A 13,139-nucleotide genomic window follows, 5' to 3' on the forward strand; every position below is an offset into this window, starting at 1 on the left:
GTCGCCCAGGCTGGAGTGCAATGGCACAATCTTGGCTCACTGCAACCTCCGCCTCCTGGGTTCACGCCATTCTCCTGCCTCAGCCTCCCGAGTAGCTGGGACTGTAGGCGCTCACCACTACGCCCGGCTAATATTTTTGTATTCTTTAGTAGAGACGGGGTTTCCCTGTGTTAGCCAGGACGGCCTCGATCTCCTAACCTCGTAATCCGCCCGCCTCGGCCTCCTGAAGTGCTGGGATTACAGGCATGAGCCACCGTGCCCGGTCAAAAAGTGCTTTCTCATGCAAAACTCTGTGAGACTTTGGGAGCATAAAACAGGACTGCTTTGGTCTGAGGTAGAAGAACATGCCCAAAAAGTGATGGGGAAGGTTTATCTCTACTTCTGTAGGGCCACCTCTGCATAGGGAGCCATGGATGCCCTAAGGCTGCAGCCCTGGGAAGCAGCACACAGTATCACTATTTGCAGCCCCCAGTCCAGCACCTGCTCTGGTGGTGCCTGCCCCACAAGGGGTTGCAGACTCCAGCCCAGAACAAGAACTAGGGCTGTATCTGTGGGCAAGTCCATCCTAATGGCACCAGCAGTCTCAGCACAGTGTTGGCAGAGACACCCCAACATCAGCCCCAGCATCCCTAGAGCAACATGTCTTCAGTGGTTGCAGGTGACGTCAGCCGCAGCTGACGAGAGCAAAGTATCAGTACTGTTGTTCAGATGAGGGGCTGAGCAGCAACCTCAGGGGTGGCATTTCCTACAGGAGCCAAAGAAAATGGCCAACACTCAAAAGACATATTTGCAAACCCACGTGAAACATTAACTAGGACCCCTCAAAAAGATTGGTATGGACTTGGGTGGGTCCCAGAGATACTGCAGTAGCAGAGGAAAGCCAGAACCAAGAAAGCATTGCTCTTCTGCATGGATCTGCCTTTACTTATTTGCAGGACAAAAACTAGGAATTTTCCAGTCATGCAGAGCACACAGTTGAATTAAGAGAAAAGAGTATTACTGTGGATCAAATCAGAATGAAGGGTAGAAGTAGCAAAGAAAAGAAGAAAAGCAGAAGTTAGCGTGGCAAGACCGAGCTTCCAATTCTTCTACAAGAGGAGAGAGAGGAAAAAACAGAGGCATTTGCCAATAATCAATATCCAGTTCCAATAAATAGAACCTTAACTGAAGGTCACTAAGTGGCTGATTTTAGTTGTGGTTTTTGTTTTGTTTTGTTTTTTTGAGACGGAGTCTCATTCTGTCGCCCAGGCTGGAGTGCAGTGGCGCAATCTCGGCTCACTGCAACCTCCGCCTCTTGGGTTCAAGCCATTCTCCTGCCTCAGCCTCTGAGTAGCTGGGATTCCAGGCGCCCACCACCACACCTGCCTAATTTTTCTATTTTTTGTAGAGACAGGGTTTCACCCTGTTGACCAGGCTGGTCTCGATCTCCCAACCTCAAGTGATCCGCCAGCCTTGGCCTCCCAAAGTGCTGGGATTACAGGTGTGAGCCACCACTCCTGGCCCATTTTTAGCTGTCTTTTCAGAGGGTTTGAAGAGCTATAAATGAGAAGTAATGTAGATATATGCCAAGTATATCGTGGATGCCTGAAACAGAAGTCTATTCTCTACGAGAAAAATGGAGGATGCAGGCAGGAAAAGAATCTGTATGCTAGAGAAGACAGCAATTTTTAAAAATAAGGCCCTACATCTAGCAAATCGCCAAAAAATTAAAAATTGGTAGGCAGCTGAGCCTGGCACAGAACATGTTCTGAAAAGAACTCGCTGTATCCACTAGCATTCTCCCTTTGGGTTTTTTCCTTTTCACAGAAAGATGAGAAAACAACCCTGTACTAAAACAGCTCTGAGCAAGGAAAGCATTTTGGCTCCTGAAGACAAGTCAGCATGTGCACACATTCCCAGAATCCCCCAGACCCCACCCCACATTAGCATGAAACTCCCTAAATCCCAGTTAGCTCTGCAGAGGTGAAGATGGACGCTAGGCTCTATTGCACAGCTGGGTGAAGAAAGCCATCAAGGTCTCTCCCACTTTGAAATGCAACAAGTCTCCAGGCTTTTGTCCATAGTCCACTACTTGATTTAGTTCTAGATGACTTATCTAGTTGTTTGGTTTCTTTCACAAAATTGTAAGCTCTTTTCTTCTTCCTCTATGTCCTCCATATTACCCAGGACATTGGACCGGGCTTAATAAATACTGTTTAAGTGATTAAATACAACATTATTCAATTGCTGAGCAAAACAAGTCATTATCAGAGAGAATTTCGGATAGTCCAGAAAAATTTAGCCTCTGCAGATCCTTTAAAAGTGAATGTCCTATAGTAATATAATTGCAGTGGAGCGGTGTAATTGCATTCCGCTGTTGCCTGGGCCAGATCCTGTCTTGCTGTGGGAATCTGGGAGTTGTATTTTGGACTGATAATTATGTACAGTGGGAAAAGGAGCAAAAAATGGGAGCAAAGGGACTTCTAGGATACGCCAGACAATTTTTACATATGCAAACTCATCCATTTACATGACAACACTGAGAAGTATTCATTTTACAGATGAAAAAAGCAAAGTTCATAAAGCTGTGAGAAATTGAATCAGGGATAAAACTGGAACTCAGATCAAACAGACTCTGAATTTGGGCTCTTTCCGGCACACCAGAGGTCCTCCTTTGGGATGGAAGAAGTCAGGGTTAGGGCATCCGGATGTCTGCTTGAGCTTGCTGACCTCCGGCTCCTGTGTGGGTCCCAGCCCCTGCCAGCCCCTTTCTTTTCCCACAACACGCAAGGGTTTAAAGTCACAGATCCACCAGAGCAAAGTGTCCCACTTCCCACAAAAACTTCCATTCCAAATCCTGAGTTCATCGTACCTTTCCAGGCACACGGCAGCTATTTACTGAAAGGAATCAAATAAGAAAGGGGCTTTCTCAAGCCGGGCGTGGTGGCTCACGCCTGTAATCCCAGCACTTTGGCAGGCCAAGGTGGGCGGATCACTTGAGGTAGGAGTTCGAGACCAGCCTGCCAACATGGTGAAAAATACAAAAATTAGCCAGGCATGGTGGTAGGTGTCTGTAATTCCAGGTACTCAGGAGGCTGAGACAGGAAAATTGCTTGAACCCAGGAGGCAGAGTGTGCAGTGATCTGAGATCGTGCCACTGCACTCCAGCCTGGGTGACAAGGGCAAGACTTCATCTCAAAAAATAAAAATAAAAATAATAAATAAAGGGGCTTTCCTGAAGAGAAGGGAAGAAGACATCTAGGGATGCCACGTGAGCCCACACGGAGTATCCCCGACCCACTCTGGGCACATGTGGCTTTATTAGGCAAACTTTAACATTCACCTTGGAAATATCGACAACTCATACAGCAAAGGAATCCAGTGGGTCTTCCTAAAGCAGTCCTTTGTATGTTGTCTGAGGCTTAGTTCCTACAGAATGAGCTCCACATCTTGTATTTGATCAACAGCTGCAGACTATTCTGTTTTGGTTTTCTTCTAATGGTTTTCTAAAATAAACAAAGCAACACCTGTCATTTGAAATAACAGCAATAATCATAGCAAATACATATATAATACTTATAAGGTGTGAGGCATTATTATTATTATTTTCTCTTTTTTTTCTCTCTTCTTTTTTTTTTTTTTTTTTTTTTTGAGACAGAGTCTTGCTCTGTCACCCAGGCTGGAGTACAGTGGTGTGATCTCCACTCACTGCAACCTCTGCCTCCCGGGTTCAAGTGATGCTCCTGCCTCAGCCTCCCGAGTAGCTGGGTGGGGGGGGATTACAGGTACCCATCACCATGCTCAGTTAATTTTTGTATTTTTAGTAGAGATGGGGTTTCACCATGTTGGCCAGGCTGGTTTCGAACCCATGACCTCAAGTGATCCACCCGCCTCAGCCTCTCAAAGTGCTAGGATTACAGGTGTGAGCCATTGCACCCAGCCCCCACAGTTTCCTCTTACAATCTCTGTATTTACATCAGATTTGCAGACTGTCACTCAAAATGACTCCTAGCTCCATATTCATTGGTCAGCCCAGGAAAGAGAAACAATAGATCCTTGAATTGTTAGCAACCAAGGAGGCTACCTGGCAAGAGGGAAAGGCTAGAGTCAACTGATGCCATTTGTATCATTTGCTACCAGGAAGCAAGAAGTTAGGTTTGCCAAATAAAACAGAAGGCCGGGCATGGTGGCTCAAGCCTGTAATGCCAGCACTTTGGCAGGCCGACGTGGGCAGATCATGTGAGGTCAGGAGTTTGAGACCAGCCTGGTCAATATGGTGAAACCCTGTCTCTACTGAAAATACAAAAACTAGCTGGGTGTGGTGGTGCGCACCTGTAATCCCAGCTACTTGGGAGGCTGAGGCAGGAGAATCGCTTGAACCCAGGAGGCGGAGCTTGCAGTGAGCCAAAATCAGGCCACTACACTCCAGCCTGGGTGACAGAGTGAGACTCCGTTTCAAAAAAAAAAAAACAAGAACAAAACAAAACAAGACACCGAGGTACAGTATATCCCCATTTATTTATTTATTTAGAGACAGAGTCTCACTCTGTCACCAGGTTGGAGTGCAGTGGCGCTATCTCAGCTCACTGCATCCTCTACCTCCTGGTTTGAAGCGATTTTCCTGCCTCAGCCTCCCAAGTAGCTGGGATTACAGGTGCGCACCACCACACCCAGCTGGTTTTTGTATTTTTTTTTTTGAAACGGAGTCTCACTCTGTCACCCAGGCTGGAGTGCAGTGGCGCGATCTCAGCTCGCTGCATCCTCTACCTCCTGGGTTCAAGCGATTTTCCTGCCTCAGCCTCCTGAGTAGCTGGGACTACAGGTGTGTGCCACAGTGCCCAGTTAAATTTTGTATTTTTAGTAGAGGTGGGGTTTTACCATGTTGGCCAGGATGGTCTCAATCTCTTGACCTCATGATCCACCTGCCTTGGCCTCCCAAAGTGCTGGAATTATAGGCGTAAGCCACTGCGTCCGGCCATCCCTATTCTGTGTCCTGTTCAGAAACATGTCCCCAGTCATTCCATGGACAGCAAACTATGGTCATTTCTGGCTTCAAAGACTCACACTAACAACTCCTTAGACTTTTGATTAAATACGGCGGGTTTAACAAACACCTAATAAATCTAACAAAATGTTAATAATAAAGTGTCAGGGATAGAAAGGTAAAATGTTGGAAAGACCAATGAATGATATGTTAATGTCTCTTTAGATGAATAAAAAAATGGATGGATGAGATATTACGCAGAATTGAGAACTCAACCATCTAAATGTCTGCAGAGAAAAAAGAATTATTTTTCCCACTTACCCCCACCAGAGCCCCAGAGAGCATCATGTTTTGGAATCACCAACTAATATGAAGATTGTATTAGGCACAGAACTGAAAAGATGGATATTAGATGAAAAGACTACATACACAGGCCAGGCATGGTGACTCATGCCTGTAATCCCAGCACTTTGAGAGGGCGAGGTAGGAAAATCATTTAAGTCCAGGAGTTCAAGACCAGCCTGGGCAATATTACAAGACCCTATCTTTACAAAAAAAATTTTAAACATTAGCCAGGCCTGGTGGCACACACTTGTAGTCCCAGCTATTTGGGAAGCTAAAGTGGGAGGATTACATGAGACTGGGAGGTCCCCACTGCAGTGAGTGATGATCACATCACTACACTCCAGCCTGGGCAACAGAGCAAGATCCTGTCTCAAAAAACAAAAAGACTGCATACACAATATAGGTTGTCTCCTTTTCCTTATATATCCAGACATGATACCTACCCACCCACCCACCCTAACTCCATCCCACACACATAGGAAATAAGAAATTATTGTCAATCTGAGTCTCTAGATGTAAAGGGGCCTGTTGTATACCTACCACAGAGGACCCAAACCACAAACATTACTGGGAAATTCCAGAACCTAAAAAGATAAAGAGAAGATCCTAAAATTTTCTAGAGAGGAAAAAAATACACAACAGTTTACATAAAAAGTATGAAGAATCAAAATGGCTTTGAATCTCTTCATAACAATAGCAGAAGCTATAGATCAACGGATTAGTTTTTGATCTTCAAAAAACCCAAGGGGACTTTGTTTTTTGACTTCAAATTCTATATCCAGCCAAATTATGAACAAAGTATAAAGATAGAAAAAAAAAAAAAAGGTCTTTTCGTGTGCTGGGCGTGGTGGCTCACACTTGTAATCCCAGCAGTTTGGGAGGCTGAGACGGGTGGATCACTTGAGGTCAGGAGTTTGAGACCAGTCTGGCCAACATGGTGAAACCCTGTCTCTACCAAAAGTACAAAAATTAGCCGGGTGTGGTGGCACGTGCCTGTAGTCCCAACTACTCCGGAGGCTGAGGCAGGAGGATCACTTGAACCCAGGAGATGACAGAGGTTGCAGTGAGTCGAGATTGCACCACTGCATGCCAGCCTGGGTGACAGGGTAAGACTCTGTCTCAAAAAAAAAAGATATTTTCACATATTTAAATCCACAAGTATTTTACCTTTCATACACAAGTGTGTATGACATACAGAATGATGTTCTTTGGAAAAATAAGACAGAAAGCAAGAAACAGAAATTATAGAAACCAGAGAACGCAACACAGGATGACGGCTATATGGGAGCCATAGTGAACAACCAATTCAGGTTAGACTATGAGGAGAGAAGTCTCCAAGAAGAAGATCTCCTGGATAAAACAAAACAAAACAAAATCGATGTACTTGTATGAAAAATAGAATCAAGAGGCATATTACAGAGCTATTGGAGTATTTAGAATTAATGATTGCACAAATTTTAAAAAAATATTGAGTCAATAACTCCAGGAACATTTAGGGACTTTGCATGATGATATCTTGTAATACAAAAAGCCAAGTTAAAAAAAATAAAATTCCAGGAACATTTTAAAATTTTAAATAAGAAAAGGAACATATGCTCTTCTACTTACCTCAGCCAAAAAATAGAAAACATTTACATAGTCATAATAATGTGAATTCCAAATATTGATTTACCCAAAACTTATGATATAAGTTAGGAAGAATGAGAAGTCGGGACAGCACTGGGGTAAGAAAGCCAAATCCTCATCTAGGATAACAGATGATTACATTTCAAAATGGATTCAGTGAAACATGGTGCTATAAACACATTACTAAGAATGACGGAGAAAAATGCCATAGGGGACAGTTTTGAAGTAGATATCATTAGAAAGCAGGATTCCAGCTGGGAAAGCCTGGGAGACGGGTCTTAAAGGTTTTTTTTTTTTTAATTTGTTTGTTTCTTTTTCTTTGAGATGAAGCCTCACTCTGTGGCCCAGGCTGAAATGCAATGGTGCAATCTCGGTTCACTGCAACCTCCACCTCCCGGGTTCAAGCAATTCTCCTGCCTCAGTCTCTCAAGTAGCTGGGATTACAAGTGTGTGCCACCACACTCGGCTAATTTTTGTATTTTTAGTAGAGACAGGGCTTTGTTGTGTTGGCCAGGCTGGTCTCAAACTCTTGATCTCAAGTGATCCGCCCTCCTCAACTTCCCAAAGTGATTGGCTTACAGGCGTGAGCCACCGCGCCTGGCCAAGGGGCTTAAAGCTCTAAACTACATTGATGAGTTACTTTGAAACAAATTTAAATTAATTCACTTTAAATCATAGCTAGACTTTCCAGGTGTCTAGGGTGGCAGATGACTTGTTTTTGTGTTTGCTAAGACTTGTAGAGGTCACTACCCGTAGTAATGGGTAGTAGATCACTACCTATCTAATTGTTGATGTACTTAGGAAAAAAAAAAAACAACACAGCTTTAAAATGAGCTATTTTTGTAATGACTGTATTTTTTGTTTACTTTCCCCTTCGCATTTATAAAATTATAACATTTAGAATTAGAAGAGACAGGAGATTGAATTAAGATGGTTAACTGAGCACAGATGCCTAAAAATGACAGAAAAGAGATTACAAGTTTAAAATAATAAACCCATAACAGGGCTGGAGAACAGGAAGGGGTATTCTTGGAGGACCAGAAATAAGAAGGAATATCTAAATAAGGGAAGGCAAGCAGGGTTGGTTCATAGAGGAGGCTGTTTTTCTGAAAGCAAACGACTGTTGTAGAAGGAGAAAGTCATTCTGGAATGCTCCAAGCCTCCAATCCCAAGCTGGAGGTACAGATTGTGAGGAGTAAGAGGGGAGCCTGGAGGCAAACCTGGAGTTAACTGGCTTGGGACATGCATTAGGAGCAGCCAGATGAGATAAGCTCCGACCTCTCCTTGCCAAGCAGAGGTGTCTGCCCTTGGGTAGGAGCAATGAATGTGAGCTTTGGAGGAAGCCTTGCAAACACTCAGAAATAATGGGGAGTCCCCATATCCAGGAGACTGACTATGGGTATAGCCCACTTGACAGTAGGTATAGCTCACCCCTTCTTGAGAATGCTGGGAAGCAGAGAAAGCACTTTAGACAGGCTATAAGGACATGCCAGCCATCACATGAGTTCACACCTAAGAATGGGCAATCATTTTTTACAAAACCAATATCCTGAAGAGTGATATCAAACTCAATAAGCAGAAGCTCATTTTTTCTGAGGACACAGAATTAATATCCTCAGAGAGATAAAAGAGGATATTACATCCCTGAAACTGAACAGGATTTTTTTTTTTTTTTTTAAATAGAGTCTCACTCCATCATCCAGGCTGGAGTGCAATAGCATGATCATTGCTCACTATAGCCTTGAACTCTTGGACTCAAGCAGTCCTCCCACCTCAGCCTCTCAAGTAGCTGGAAGAGCTAAAGACAAGTGCTACTATGCCCGGCTAATTTTTTTTATTTTTTATTTTGTAGTGAGAGGATCTTACTATTTTACCCAGGCTGGTCTCAAACTTCTGGTCTCCAGTGATCCTCTCACCTTGGCCTCCCAAAGTACTGGGATTACAGGCATAAGCCACCATGCCTTGGCCATTTTTTTTTTTTTTTTTTTCCTAAGGAAATGATTAGAGACATAGAAATCAAAACCACGGCCGGGCGCAATGATTGATGCCTGTAATCCCAGCACTTTGGGAGGCCGAGTGGGTGGATCACTTGAGGTCAGAAGTTCAAGACCAGCCTGGCCAACATGGTGAAATTCTCTTTCTGCTAAAAATATAAAAATTAGCCAGGTGTGGTGGCGCATGCCTGCAGTCCCAGCTACTCTGGAGACTGAGGCAGGAGCATCGCTTGAACCCGGGATGCAGCAGTGAGCTAAGATTGTGCCAACTGCACTCCAGCCTGGGCAACAATGGTCAGAACGAGAATCTTTCAGATCCCATTTGTATTTTCCTTCCTACTGCATTATTGACCATCTCTGTGTTGACAGGGAGCTCACAATCTTATCAGTCTACTCTATTGTTGGAGAGCTCTAATTTAAAAGTTTAACAGTTCTCTTGTATTTTGAATTTTGTCTCCTTGCTCTTAAATCCACTGGTCCTGGCTCTACCTCTACAGCAAAACTAAGTGTCTGCTTCCTCTTCTACAGGAAAGCTTTTCAGATATTTGCAAACACTTTTGATGTCTGTCTCCTTAGTCTTCTTGTCTCTGACCCAAATAGTCAATTCATTGAACTGTTTTTCACCTGACAGCTTCCAGATGCTTTGTTCTTCTGACAACATTTCCCCTGAGCTCTTTTTAGATTATCCCCAGTACCTGGGATAGAAGCAACTTGTGGCAGATCTGGAAGTGCACATATTTTGGATGTGGCCTAAATTTTCCATAGTGGTATTATTATTATTATATAATTATAATTATTATTATATTATTATTACTGAACCACTATTAATAATAACATCTAAGCAGACATGAGTGGTGGTGCTTTCCTTGAAGAACCCCAGGGAATGAGTAGACTGTTTCTTCAATGTTTAACGTTAGGTTCATCTATTTAGTAAATAGTTATTAACCACGAGCTACAATCCAGAGATGGTGCTGGGTGCTATTGGAGCTTCCAAAATGAATGAGGTATAGTTGCTGCCCTGAGGAAGTTTATAGTTTAGCAGGAAACTTAACAGACACATATAAATAAACCTCCAATGTAGAAAGTAGTACAGATGGTAGAAGAGTACAGATATAGAGCTATGGGATCCAAAGGAGATGCATCATCTAAAAGCAGAAATGCTTCCTGATAAACAATATCTCAGAAGGCTGGAGACAGGCTGGGCACGGTGGCTCATGCCTGCAATTCCAGCACTTTGGAAGGCTGAGGTGGGCAGATCGCTTGAGATCAGGAGTTTAAGACCAGCGTGGCCAACATGGTGAAACCCCATCTCTACTAAAAATACAAAAATTAACAAGGTGTGGTGGTGCACACCTGTAGTCCCAGCTACTTGGGAGGCTGAGGTGGTTGGATCGCTTGAACCCGGGACATGGAGGTTGCAGCGAGCTAAGATCGTGCCACTGCACTCCAGCCTAGGCGACAGAGCAAGACCCTCTCTCAAAAAAAAAGGAAAGCTGGGGATGGCGTTCCTGCTGCCCAGACTCCTTGCTTGGACTTGGGTTATCTCTTTGCCCAGCTTTCTCTTCCCATCTTCTCCTCAGTTCCAGAGCTCTGTGCGTGTCTCTGTTTGGTCTTATTGTTCCCTTCTGGGCTTAAAGATGGGCTGAGATGCCTAGCTGGAAGAATCAGCCTAGGGCTGAGCACAATCGCTCATGCCTGTAATCCCAGTACCGAGGCAGAAAGATCTCTTGGACCCAGGAGTTCAAGATCAGCCTGGGTAACATAGCAAGACCCCATCTCTACAGAAAGTTTTACAAAAGTACCTGGGTGAGTGGTGCTTCCTTATAGTCCTAGCTGCTTTGGAGGCTAGGGTAGGAAGATTGCTTCAGCTCAGAAGTTTGAGTCCAGCCTGGACAACATAGCAAGATCCTGTTTAAAATTAAATAAATAAATAAAAGGTTAAATGGTAAATTTTATATTATGTATATTTCACCTCAATTTAAAAAAAAAAAGAATCAGCCCATCGTTGGCCCTTAGATATTACAGAATTCAATTTCTCACCTCTTTTCCTGGCTTTGACCCACAGCTTCACGCCTCCTTCTAAGGACTGGGTTGAATTGGAGCTACTCCTGACGTGGGCCTGTCTCATGGCTGCAGTGATGATGATGAAAGATTAGCTAAGAGAAAACTATGTTCCCAGAGCGGGGACTTGTCTTTAGCAGACACAGTCAACAGACTAAAGCTAGAACCCTCCAGGGCGAGGCCTACATTCTAGTCAGGGCTCATCTTCCCATAAACTTGTATGTAGCGGGCTCATTAATTAACCAGAAGGTTTGTTTGGTTCTAGTCTAGACTGGGGCTGACATGGAAAATCCTCATCCCCATCCCTGCCAATCTCGCCACTGTCACAAAAGCACTTTTTTTTTAGACGGGGTCCCACTATGTTGCCCAGGCTGATCTTGAACTTCTGGGCTCAAGGGATCCTCCTGCCTCGGCCTCCCAAAGTGCTGGGATTACAGGAGTGAGCCATTGCACCTGGCCAGAAGCACTTCTTATTTTTTATTTATTTTTTTTAACTATAGAGACAAGGTCTCACTCTGTCACCCAGGCTGGAGTGCAGTGGTGTGATCATACCTCACTGTAGCCACTAACTCCTGGGCTGAAGCCATCCTTCACCTCAGCCTCCTGAGTATATGGAACTATAGGCACACATCACCATGCCCAGCTCATTTCTTATTGTTTATAGAGACAGGGTCTTACTATGTTGCCCAGGCCAATCTCGAACCCCAAGAACTCAGGCGATCCTCCTGACTGGTCCTCCCAAAGTGTTGGGATTACAGGTGTGAACCACTGTGCCCCAACCTGGAAGCTCATTTAGAAGGAGGCTCTTTCCTGGGTATTTCTTCCTCCATTGCCAGGACAGGACCTCATACTTAGGGTAGGCAGCCTCAGGACCTGGTGCTAGAGTTTCCAAGTTGGTGACCAAGCTAATAGACTGAAGCATTGTGTCATAAAGAGTGCTCTATTCATTGATTTTGACAAGCGTTGCTTAATTTTAATTATTCATGATGCTTTATAGTCCACTAGAGACCGCCCACAAGTCCTTCAATAGGAAGCAATCCAGAAGAGTAACCAGAGAACTTGGTCTGCCTCTCAACTGTCAAATCCTTTTTTTTTTTCCTTTGTAGAGACAGGGTCTCATTCTGTCCCCCAAGCTGCAGTGCAGTGGCACAGTTATAGTTCACTGCAGCCTCAAATTCCTGGACTCAAAGGATCCTCCCACTTCAGCCTCCTAAGTAGCTGGGACTTCAGCCCTGTGCCACCATATCCTGCTAACTTGGGGTCTTGCTATGTTGTCCAGGCTGGTCTTGAACCCCTGGCCTCAAGCAATCTTCCCACCTTGGCCTCCCAAAATGCTGGGATTACAGATGTGAGCCATGGCACCCAGCATCAAATCCCTCTTACAAAGGAAAAAGAGTCTTTTTGAGAAAGAAGAGTTATTTGTTCATTCATAAACATTTATTGATATTGACATGATAATTATATGTGTCTGATAACAGGTTTATGACAATAAATGGGTCTGTGATTGATTAAATGAAAATTCACTCCTTACAGGTCCATAAGTATTCTGTTTTTATGTGAAGACTCTTTCGCCACAGTCTTGTAGAATCCAAAACAGCTGTATCTCTGGGTATTCATGGGGGCCAGTAGTGGCACATGTGTAATTGGTTGAATTATGTCCTGCTCCCTCCCAAATTCATTTGTTGAAGTCCTCAGTACCTCAGAATGTGACAGTATTTTTGGAGATAGAGTCTTCAAAGAGATAAGAAAGTGTCCTACTCTGTTTGGACAGCAATAACCAAATACTATAGACCAGGTGGCTTATAAACAACAGAACGCTATTTCTCATGGTTCTGGAGGCTGGGAAGTCAAGGTGCTGGCAGATTTGGTATCTGGCGAGACACCTGCTTCTTGGTTCATGAGGACCACTGTGTTCTCACACGGTGGAAGGAGCAAGGGTGCTATCTGGGCTTTCTTTCCTAAGGGCACTAATCCCAAACATGAAGGCTCCACGCTTATGGCCTAATTGCCTCCTAAAGTCTCCACTCTCTATAGCATCACACTGGAGACTAGGATGCCAACATATACATTCTGGGGATGGGTTGCACACAAACATTCAGTCTCTAGCATTAAGCTTAAATGAGGTCATTAGGGTGGGCCCTGATCCAACA

Source organism: Theropithecus gelada, chromosome 9 (assembly GCF_003255815.1).
Source record: "Theropithecus gelada isolate Dixy chromosome 9, Tgel_1.0, whole genome shotgun sequence".
NCBI lineage: Eukaryota > Metazoa > Chordata > Mammalia > Primates > Cercopithecidae > Theropithecus > Theropithecus gelada.